This window comes from Mandrillus leucophaeus, unplaced genomic scaffold (assembly GCF_000951045.1).
Source record: "Mandrillus leucophaeus isolate KB7577 unplaced genomic scaffold, Mleu.le_1.0 Scaffold529, whole genome shotgun sequence".
In the NCBI taxonomy this organism is placed as follows: Eukaryota; Metazoa; Chordata; class Mammalia; order Primates; family Cercopithecidae; genus Mandrillus; species Mandrillus leucophaeus.
In genome coordinates this window covers 861,501-872,859 of record NW_012105686.1, presented here as the reverse complement: position 1 = coordinate 872,859, position 11,359 = coordinate 861,501, and positions in this window count along the sequence as shown.

The window sequence follows — 11,359 nt, the reverse complement described above, 5'->3', positions numbered from 1 at the left end:
TCCGCGCCCCACCGCCCGCCGGCAGCGCCGCTCGCTCGCTCTGCGTCCCACTCCAAACTTTTTTTATTTGTCTTTTAATTGGTTGTTATTCCTCCGAATGAATGATCTTTCTTCTTCCCTAAAAGCAAACACAAACTCCTTTGGTTCGGAAGAGGTCTCGGCGGTGCTTTTTGGTTTCTCTGGAGATTTTTTTCACTTCACAGCAACGATCTTTTAAAAGGCACCTTTTAGCTTCTTTTACCACATCTCATTTCCTTATTTTTCTTCCTTCCTGTTTTCTTGTCTTTTTTTTAACCCCAAATTGAAGGGGATTATAAAAATAAAAGAGTGAAACGCTTGCGGCTTTTTTTTTTTAATTCTCTCTCCTTTCAAACTCTGCGAACACCACCTCAAAATAATATACAAGTGTGTGAGAAAGGGGGAAGAAAGCAGCCAACAACCCAAACACCCGCTCAGAACAGCTCTAACAACACGCTCTGTGTAGGTGACTTCTTTGACCAAATTTAGCAGCAGCTAATCATTAACATTCTGATACATATTCACAACCTTCAGCGGAGGGGGCCGTGGAGCATCCCGGGAGATGTAGTCCGCCCCGGGCGACCCTGCCTGAGAATACTGCCAGATTGACTACAATCACCGGCCCGCCACGCGAGTGCTCTGGGGCGCTCTCCAAGCGCTCCGCCCACCCCCGTTGCGGTAGGCGTCTCCAGCAACCAATCAGAGGTGGCTGAACATTAATCGCCGTTCTGTGTTAGTGCCCATCATTTCACTGCTGACAAATGGCAAGCCAGTGGGGAGGAGCCAACCCAGCTGAAACCCACGTGGGGGCCGGGCGTCGCCTGTAGCTCCGACCAATTAACGAAGAGGAATGAGGTTGGCAGAGGCGGGGCGGAGATGGCCCGCCCAAGGCGGAGCTTCGCCTTGGCTGTCGTTCCTTAGCGCGAGCGTTCGAACCGGGGAAACATTTGTTCAGCTGTCAATCAAAGTAACGTGGGGTTGAGAGAATCCGCGGCTGCTGCTGTTGCTGCTGCCCTGGCTGCATCTTCAGAATTAGGTGTTGGTGGCGGTGGTGGCGGCAAAATAAAGAGGGTGGAGGGGGCGGTGAGCCTGGGGGCTGGTCAGAAGATCTCCTTCCGAGTCTCGTCCTCCCGCCCACCCGTCTCCCAACCCAGACACCTTCGGCCCCTCGCTCCGCAGTCGCGCCAGGAATGCGGACTAATTAGGGTCCAATGTCTCCTTAAAGAGACAAGCTCGGCCTTGTGTAACGCGCCGAAACCCCTGTTGAGACAAGAGAGGGAGGATCACGCTGATCCCACTTCGTTCGGTTCACATCAATTTTACGCGCCGCTGGAGCCGGCATAATTTTCCGTGTGAACGCGGACTCGGTCCCCTGTTCTTGTTTAGAGCCAGAGATGGAGTCGCGAGATGCTGGCTGGGGTCGGGGCCGCGGGTTGGGCGGGGAGCTCGTCCCTCCGAGCCCCGCGGGAGCTGTGATTGCCATTTAGTCCCGAAACAGACCTCCCTCCCTCCACCCCCGGGGGCACTCGGAGAGAAAGCGCATCCCGACGCTCCATCAGGGGGTCGCAGGGCAGTAACCGTGGGGTCTCCGGGTGAGGCTGAAGATCCGGGAATCAGAGACGCTGGATCTCCAAAGAAACTTTGCCGATTGGGCCACGTGAACCCCGCAGACGGTCGGTACTGAACAGAGCAGGCCGACGGGGCACGGTTAGAAAACGCCCCTGCGCGGCCTGGGACGTTCCCTCCCTCAGATCAGTACCAAGACTGCGCCCCTTTTTCCGCTCTAGGGAGAAGCAAGTCAAGTTTATCCCCGTTAAAACGGAGCAGGATGCCACGCGGGCCCGACAGATGGCGGAAAGGTGGGGGTGGCCCCAGGGGCAGATGCTGGGGGAGGAGAAAAAGGGGCAGCCATGGCTGAGGAGGGGCACCCCTACGGAGGGGCCTGGGAAATGGGGGCGGCCCCCGTCAGTGCACCCTTCCATCCTTAGTCCGTGTCCAGCTAGGGGCAGCGCCCCAGTTCAAGGGGAGGCCGCTGAGGCTCGCAGTCTTTCCTAGCGAGCCTAATCTTGGGGACAGGGAAAAAATTCGGAGAAAGTCAAGAAGAGTATTGGCTAATGTAACAGACTGGGTTTTAGACGTTTATTTCTAGGCGTGCTTGCCTACTATAACTTGACCTGTTGGATGAGATGATGCCGCCGGTTCGGCGTTAGTGGAAAACTATTCTTAATGATATCCCTTTCCTCAGTGGACGACTCAGTGACTTAATGTCCAACCGAGCACGTTCTGTGAACGTCCGTTCTGGCCACTGCAGTGAGCTGGTGCAAAGCAAGGCTATGGTGGTCTTCTCCTGCCTCTAATTTCATACTAAAAACCCGGAGCCAAAGTTCACAGAATGTTTCCATTCGGCAAATATTTTTCTTCTCCATCCCCAAAATAAGAGGACAGAGAACTCCTTCTGGCAGTTTTCTGAACCTCTGCTGTTCCATACCTAGCCACATGTGGCTGATGAGCACTTGAAATGTGTCCAATTCAAAATGAGATGTGCTATAAGTACATATATATGTGGGATTTTGAACAAATTAATGTGAAAAAACTGCAGCTCCATAATTTATAGTTATGTCAAAATTGTGATATTTTGAATCACTCAAAAATAGTAAAATTAATTTGTCTGTTTCTATTTATTTTATTGTATTGATGGGGGTTTTCCTGTGTTGCCTAGGCAGGCCTCAAACTCTGAAGCTCAAGCTATCCTCCTGCTTCAGCCTCCAGCCTCCAGTGTTGTGGGGACTACAGGCACACACTAACTTTTTTTTTTTTTTTTTTTTTTTGAGACAGAGTTTCGCTCTTGTTGCCCAATGAAGTGCAATGGCGCGATCTCGGCTCACCGCAACCTCCGCCTCCCAGGTTCAAGCAATTCTCCTGCCACCACACCCAGCTAAGTTTTGTATTTTTAGTAGAGATGGGGTTTCTCCATGTTGGTCAGGCTGGTCTTGAACTCCCGACCTCAGGTGATCCGCCCGACTCGGCCTCCCGAAGTGCTGGCATAACAGGCGTGAGCCACCGCGCCCGGTCTCTTTTTACTTTTTTAGCTTTGTTCCTAGAAAATTTTAAATTATGAGGCTCACATATTTCCATTAGACAGCACTGCTCTGAAACGTTTCCAAGAATCAAAAGTTAGAAGACTCGAGTGATACAATTTGTACACGAGGACAGCAAAGTTTCTAAGAACACCAGCAACAACCATGTTTTATTTTAAGGTTGGTTATTTGCTTGCTCCCAGTAGAGCTTTTCAATGGTTTGTGAAATCACCCACAGTGCCTCTGTAGGAAGTTCCATATTCTCTATTTTAGCCAGAATGTTAGCAAGTTCCGTGAGAACAGGGACCTGGTTGTGTTCACAGTTGCACTCCAAACACCCCAAATTATGTCTGCCATCACTGTCTGGTAGTTGGTGCTCAGTAAATATTTGTTGATGGCATTAATGAATGAACACCACATCACATCCTTATAGAAAGTTTCCACATCATTTGGGTCATATTTATTGAAATTCTGTGCAGCTTTCTGCCAGGACAGGAAACGAGAATTCTAAGAATAGAACCCGAAGAACTATTGAAAGGGTCAGTGGACAAAGAGGAAACTTTGCCCTGTTAGGAAATATCAAATAGCTTGTAGCAGGGATCTTTCGCCTAATCTCTCTCGACAGTTTGTGTCAACAGAAAAGTGGCTAGAGAAATCAAGATGTTTCTTTATTTTTTAAGTTCCGTTTTAAAATATAGCCCTTGGATGTGTTTCATATTTTGGCCATGTGGCAGAGCTATATAACTTACCTCAATGTCTCAGAAAGATGCCAAATGAAGCAACTAGTGGCCCAGCCCTAGCCCTAACACAGACTGTAAGTGGGGCTCGTGGTCACTTTTGTCTCCTTTCTTGGCCTGTGCTTCTCTCATTGCACTTCTCACTGTTAAGCTTAGCTATGATGTTATCTGGCGGCTTGTCTTATCCCTACCACAGAATAGGGGGCAGGTGGGAGATTCCAGAGTTTTCATGTGGGAGGCACTTGGCAGCAACTTTCATGTTAAAAGCTAGGCCTGAAAGCTCTAATCTTGAAGTGACATATGCCAGGCATGCTTTTCACTTAGGTTAGATGTAAATCATTTATTTATTACTTCACCAAATATTTATTAAACCTACTATGTGCCAGAATATGGGGATTTAGCAATAAAAGTGGCTATTATTAATATATTGCTGCTTAGCTCCAAATTCACCCTCATTGCCCGCCTAGTGAAACAGAATCTGAGCCCTTTAAGTATTTTCCAGCTGTTACAAAAGCTAGGTCAATAGAAGGTCCTGGAGAGACACTGCAGGAGGAAAGGGTTTGGTTTCCTGGTTCCTGACTCTGGTGTGCATACTGGGCAGGTTGCTACAGCACAGGTAGCAAGCAGCAGCACCCAGCAGCCAGCAGCTTCCTCAAGAAGCCCCTTAGGTGGCTTTGGAGCAAGTGCCTGTAATTAGACACCTCCCTCAACAGCTTTCCTTTGAACCCCAGAGAATGGATTTCCAACAAGTTCTGGAATGTGGATTTCTGGCAAGTTCCAGAAGGCAGAATTCTAGCAGGGGTCACCTGCTATTCAGAAAGCTACAACTGTGCCCTCTCCAACAAAGTCTGGATCTCAGCCAGCCCTAAGAGTGTGTCTGAGTCTTGGAGGGACTCTTTTTGAGGTGCTGCATCTCAGCCCTGGGGTTAGTAAGTCACTCTTCCTTATATCTCTATTTCTGTATTATTTAGAGTTCTCGTTACCTCTTACCAATCCTCCTTTGCTCCAGTTCCCTGTTGTAGGTAATCATTTTTTATATCAAACTTTCCTTGTTGAAATTACTGTTTTTCTCTCTTGATCAGACCCCAGTTGATACAATAAACAACATAAGCAAAGTGTCTTTCTTGCTGGTGCTTACATTCTGATGGGGGGAGATAGACAAACAGTTGCATAATATGAAGGAGTGACAGGAGTAGTAGAACTAGTTCAGATGGGAGTTCATAGAAGCCTTCCTGGAGGAGGTGACCTTTAAACAGAAGCCTGAATGCCTAGAAAGAGTCAGCCAAACCAAAAATCACTGAGAAGCAAATTTCAGGTGGATTCAAAAGCCTCATTTGAGGAAGTGTTGGTGAATGTGAGCATTTTTTAAAGACTGGTACATGCTAGAGATGGAGTAATACAAGATTAGGTCATGGCTACATCACTGGGTTCTGGTCACATTGAACTTCTTATGTCTGATAAAAGCATTCATTTTCTACTCTGATTATAATAGCCATTGTGGAGGGAGAAAGGCTCGTAAGCAGGGAGTGACAAGATCATTACAAATATCAACTTGGTATAAGGTGCCCACATTTACACTTGACCTAAGATTAAGAAAGTACCCTTTGTCATATTCAAGAATAATCAATTGTTTTTAATTGGGGACAGCTGATAAAGAGTACAGGCGCACACACCCTGCCCTTCCCACACACACATCCTTTGGTACTGCCACTACCTCACCCCCACTAATGAGTAATGGGTCAATTTTAATTTGGATAGAGGATGCCTGTGCAAGTCTGAATGTCCGGCTCTGCGTTGAATATACAGCTAGAACAGCAATGATTATAGAGAATCAAGGACGTGCACTTTCATTTCTAGATCTGCAATTGACTTGCTCAGAAACCATCCTCCCGTCTATGTTAAGATAGAGATAACTGGACAGAAAGCTCATTATTGAAAAAGGACATCAATGCTAAAGAGGGTGACAAATTTCTTAACTTGTCTGGTTAGGCAGAGCTTTGTTGCCAGCAGCCTCAATGTTTAGTGGTGAAGACTGCCAAGACATCTTTGTGTTGGGATGTCCCTTCTTAACTTGATGGATAAAAGGCATGTAGATACCCATTTGCCTTTTTGTGGGGAGGGAACTTGGCTTGGGAGTAGAGTAGACAAATTTGCATAGGTACTAAGGAGGCTTCTGGGACAAAATAACTTTCCTTATTGAAACACTACATTATTTGAACACTTTGAGCTCATCCCTAATTAAGTCTGCAGGCAAGAAGGAGCACTGAAGCTTTCTCTTCCCTCCCAGAGATTATGGTGCAGACACAGTGGTGTATGGTGTATGTGGTAGGGGCTATCTAGAACTCACCTTAAAGTCAACAGGAGAATGTACCAGTGACCCAAATTCACTGGCTGCAATGCAGAGGCAGGAAGTATGGATCTTTCTCATTCTGAAGTAACTCTTTATTGAACATATGAATCTCCTTTTGGCTTAGACATCCTGGCATTAATGGGGTGCTTCGGGATAAAAGGCTGAGTGTGTGAGGAAGATAAGTCTGCATAGGACTTTTATAGTCACACCTTATGTCAACAATGGAGCTGAGGGAGACCCTAAACTTCTTGCTAGTCTGAACAATTGTCTTGAATAGTTAAAAAGAGCTATGAACTTATTTTTACTCTATAACAGAGATCATATCTAAGAAACACACTAGTAAAAATGACTCCCTTACTTGAGGAAAGCTCAGATGATCTTTAAATTTCTAGAATCTAGAAGGGATCTTTAACAGCTGCTTCTGTTTCATTCCCCTGCCTTTAAGCAAACAAGATATCATTATCCCCACTTTAAAGATTAATCAACTGAGGCTCAGAAAGAAGTTACTTACCCAAGGTTATATGGCTTGTAAGTACTGAAGCAGAGATCAGAACTCTTCTACCTCCTGATTTAATACCTTGCATGAACCTGAATTCCACAAGTGAGTATTCAATTAAAGTATGTAATTTGAGCACTATCCAACTCACCTGCCTGGTTTACTCCTTTTCAAGCAGATGTTTTATTGCAAAAATGGGGGCAGAGGGTGAATCAGGGAGATGACTGTGTTGCAGCTGCCACTGTGCAAAAGCTGAAACTGAGAATTACCGCAGCTTCAGGAAGCACGGCTCACTCCCTTCAGCCTCCGACCTCAGAGTGTCTGAAGGCTCAGTAAGGAAGTCCCAAAGAGATGTACAGTGCTGAAGCCCTAGTCCTTTTACTTTCAACTAACAGCAGGGTTCACACCTATGCAGCTGCTGTTGCCATGCCTTTCCACAGGCTCCCACTCTTGCTAACTATCGCAACAGCCTATGGGGCAGACATTACAGGAGAAAATCTGCACATTTCCTTTCTGAAATGAGTGGTGCAGGAATGGGGTAGGTGTAGGAAAGTGTAACTAAACATCTTACTGCTTTGTACAAGAAAATAATTCATGAGAGTCTAGTATTATTTTTATTTATTTTTTGAGATGGGGGTCTCACTGTATTTGCTCAGGCTGGAGTCCAGTGGCACGATCTTAGCTCACTGCAACCTCCACCTCCCCGGCTCAAGTGATTTTCCCATTTCAGCCTCCCAGATAGCTGGGACTACAGGCACAGGCCACTACACCTGGCTAATTTTTTGTAATTTTAGTAGAGATGAGATTTCACCATATTGCCCATGCTGGTCGCTAATTCCTGAGCTCAAGCCATCCAACCGCCTCGGCCTCCCAAAGCTCTGGGATTACAGATGTGAGCCACCACAGTTGGCTAGAAAGTCCAGTATTATTTTCATTAGAACTGGGGGTCAATTCACGGTCTGCCATGACCTGGCTAACTTTGGTTAACCCCTTTAACCTTTCTGGTCCCATCTGTGTTGTGTTTTATCCTTAAGGGAGGTAAGTATGATCTCTAAACCCCTTTCCCCTAAATGCAAACATTTGCTGCTCTAAAAAATGTTTTATTTTATCATCTCAGAGTTGGTCATATGGAATGGATTTTGAATTAGGATCATCTGCTAAGGTTGATTATATTTTCCTTACCCCTTTTTAATACTTTTGAAAAAATTAACTCCTTCAATGAAGATTATTTGGGGAAAGTGGCTGCAGGCACATTTTGTTGAAAATTGATTAGTTGTCTCATAAAATGATCTAAACTGTAAGGAACTATATTCTTAATGCTACTATGTGGGCTCCTACTGCTATAATTCAATTCAGGACTTGTCCTCAATATTATGTAGCCTGGAACAATTCTGGTAAATCACATGACTTCCTTTAATAGCAATCCTTGTAAAATAGTGTGAGTGAGCCATCATTCACAGTGTAATATCTAGTCCAGTGCACTACTACTTTTCGAAAAGACAATGATATTCTGAGAAATTTTCATTCATGGGGACACGCTCTGCTTCTGCTCCTTGCTTTTATATAGAATGAAATTTGAATGTTTTTATTACAGGTTTTTATTAAATATGTCTGCAAGAGAGACCATTCGATACCTTATTTTTGTGTGAACCCTGACTGTTTACATAGTGTTGTTACATATTATTACCTCTGGTACTATGTAAAGGTACCAGCAAAGAAGCAGGATGGGTGTTAAAATCCCCATTTTACAGACTAGGAAACTAGGTTCACAGAAACCAATGGCCTCTTGGGAATCAAACTTGACTTTTCAAATTTCACTTTGTTCTATTCTACTGGAGCTGCTTTTTTGTTGTTGTTGTTTTTTTAAAGATAAAGTCTCCCTTTGTCACCCAGGCTGGCATGCAGTGGCGGGATCTCCGCTGCAACCTCTGCCTCCCAGGTTCAAGCAATTTTCGTGTCTCAGCCACCTGAGTAGCTGGCATTACAGGTGTGACCACCAGGCCTGGCTAACTTTTGTATCTTCAGTAGAGACGGGGTTTTGCCATGTTGACCAGGCTGGTCTAGAACTTCTGACCTCAAGTGACCCACCTGCCTCAGCCTCCCAAAGTGCTGTGGTTATAGGTGAGAGCCACGGCGCCCAGCCTAGAGCTGCCTTTTAATGCCTTACAATGATTATCAAGCTTTGTGCTTTACAAAGTGCTTCCACATGCCTCTTCCTTGCTTCCAAAACCTTGTTGGATGGGGAGAGCTGGTGTTGTTGTGACCATCTTAAAAATGTGAAAACTGTAACTTGGAGAAAAGTGACTGGCCTGGCTCAGAGTTAGTGTATATGTATCAACTCTACAATCTAAGTGTATACGTATAGAAAGGTGTTCTAGGGAAGAGTATGCCAATCACGCGAATCGTAGATTTTCTATGAGGTGAGAGTAGATGAGGGAAGGAGAATTGCTAGACTGCACGATGACTGCACACCAACTCTACAATCTGAGTGTATATGTATAGAAAGGTGTTATATATGTCAGGGACATATGTCAGGGAATTGGTGCCCTCATCTCCAGCCTCTGCTGGATGCCTTGTTTTTATAACTTTAGACAAGAATGACTCACTATCAATCCCTGTACAATAAGAAGTTCAACATCCTTCTCAGTAGCTCCAGGGATTGCTGGGGGAGTATCTCTGTTTCTCTGTCATTTATTGTTTCTGATGAAAGCTTGATCTCCATTCTATGCCTCCTGCTCATCTGTCCATTTTCCACACCAGACTACCCTTTGGGACATCCTATACTCTTCTGAAGTACCTTGACCCAAGCCATGTGTGAATGCTTTTACTGAAGTTCTGGGGGATGGAGGGAATTAATGAGTCAGAAGGGCACACACTGAAAGTGGAATATCAAGCGTTCCCATTCCTTGGTTATATCTGCCCCTTTGAAATGCTCAGTAGCAGAGGCCACTCAGTCACCGTGCAGTCTAGCAATTCTCCTTCCCTCATCTACTCTCACCTCATAGAAAAATCTATGATTAGCGTGATTGGCATACTTTTTCCCCAGTACAGCTGCTACTGTGCAGTGTTTTTATAGCTTAGGGTAGATTTCTGAATCTGACTAATTTTTGCAACATCTATATGAAAGAGAGAAATGCAAAAATAACTCTCCATTCCCAATTTGTAATCCAGACTGAGGCACCTTTTATAATTTTTCCAGTGAGAAATTAAAGAGAAATGAAGGTTTTTAAAAGGAATTCATTCTGAAAATAACCTTATAATCTCCAGGAATGACTTTCATCAAGGACTTAAAAGCAATAAAAAACTATTTTTCCTTTATGAGGTTAAGAAATTTGGTACTTATGCTTTCTTGAAAGGAAATAGTTTATTTTTAAATCCTTAGAGGAACTTATATTCCTTGAAATTTTTAACATATAATTAATCATTCGGAAAATTATTTATTATGATTGCAATTTTCATATATAAATATATTTTCATAAGATATTGAAAATGTGAAAGAATTGTCAGATATTTATTGCAAATTAAATTTGGAAACATTTTTATAACATTTACAGTGCTGGCCAGCAATCATTCTCTAACAACTTGCTCTGAAAACAGTAAACATGTGAATCATGTTGTAAAAATTAGTCACATTCAGATATCTCCTCTAACCTATAAAAACTATAAAAATGGCCAGGCGCTGTGGCTCATGCCTGTAATCCCAGCACTTTGGGAGGCCGAGGTGGGCAGATCATGAGGTCAGGAGATTGAGACCATCCTGGCTAACATGGTGAAACCCCGTCTCTACTAAAATTACAAAAAATTAGCTGGGCATGGTGGCAGGCGCCTGTAGTCCCATCTACTTAGGAGGCTGAGGCAGGAGAATGGCATGAACCCGAGAGAGGCAGAGCTTGCAGTGAGCCAAGACAGCGCCACTGCACTCCAGCCTGGGCGACTGAGCGAGTCTACGTCTCAAAAAAAAAAAAAAAATAAAATACTATAACAACAACTGTACTGGGCAAAAGGTATTGTTAACTGTACATTTTCTATCAGTTCTAGAGCAGGATGTTTAAAATACCCTAACACAACCACATTTAACACTTAGCTTTTGAAAATTTGAGAGAATGTTAGATTTTTGATGAATGAGGGATGTTAGTCACATACATTTTTGAATTATTTATGCAATGCTTAGGAAAATGTATAATCAAAGTTGCATCAAAGTAAGTTTAATTAAATTTTTATTATCTGTAAAGCTACTGCATACACAACTAGAACTTTACTAATTATTAAAACCAAATATATACAAAGTCATAGCTTAGGGAGGAAGAATTGGCAAATAGAGTACTAACTAGTAATTCGACTCAATATTTAAATATATAAAGGGATGTATAATTTTGTTTTTGATATTATAAATATAAAGACTTAGAGTGCTGGAAAGGCTCTAATATGAATCTTGCCTCACTAAGCTCTCTTATGTCCTGGAAAGGACTTATATTTATTCCATAGCTAGGTTCCGTAATCAACCCCATTGGTAGCTAACATTTATTGAGTGTGCCACACATCCTCACATAAATGATTGAATACAATCCCGTAATCTCCATCTCATCTTCTTTTTAAAGGTGAGTCCAGGAGCTTCAGGTTCCCTAACTTGTCTAAGTTCAACCAACCAGCAAATTCAAATCCAGGACTTTTTTTTTCTTCT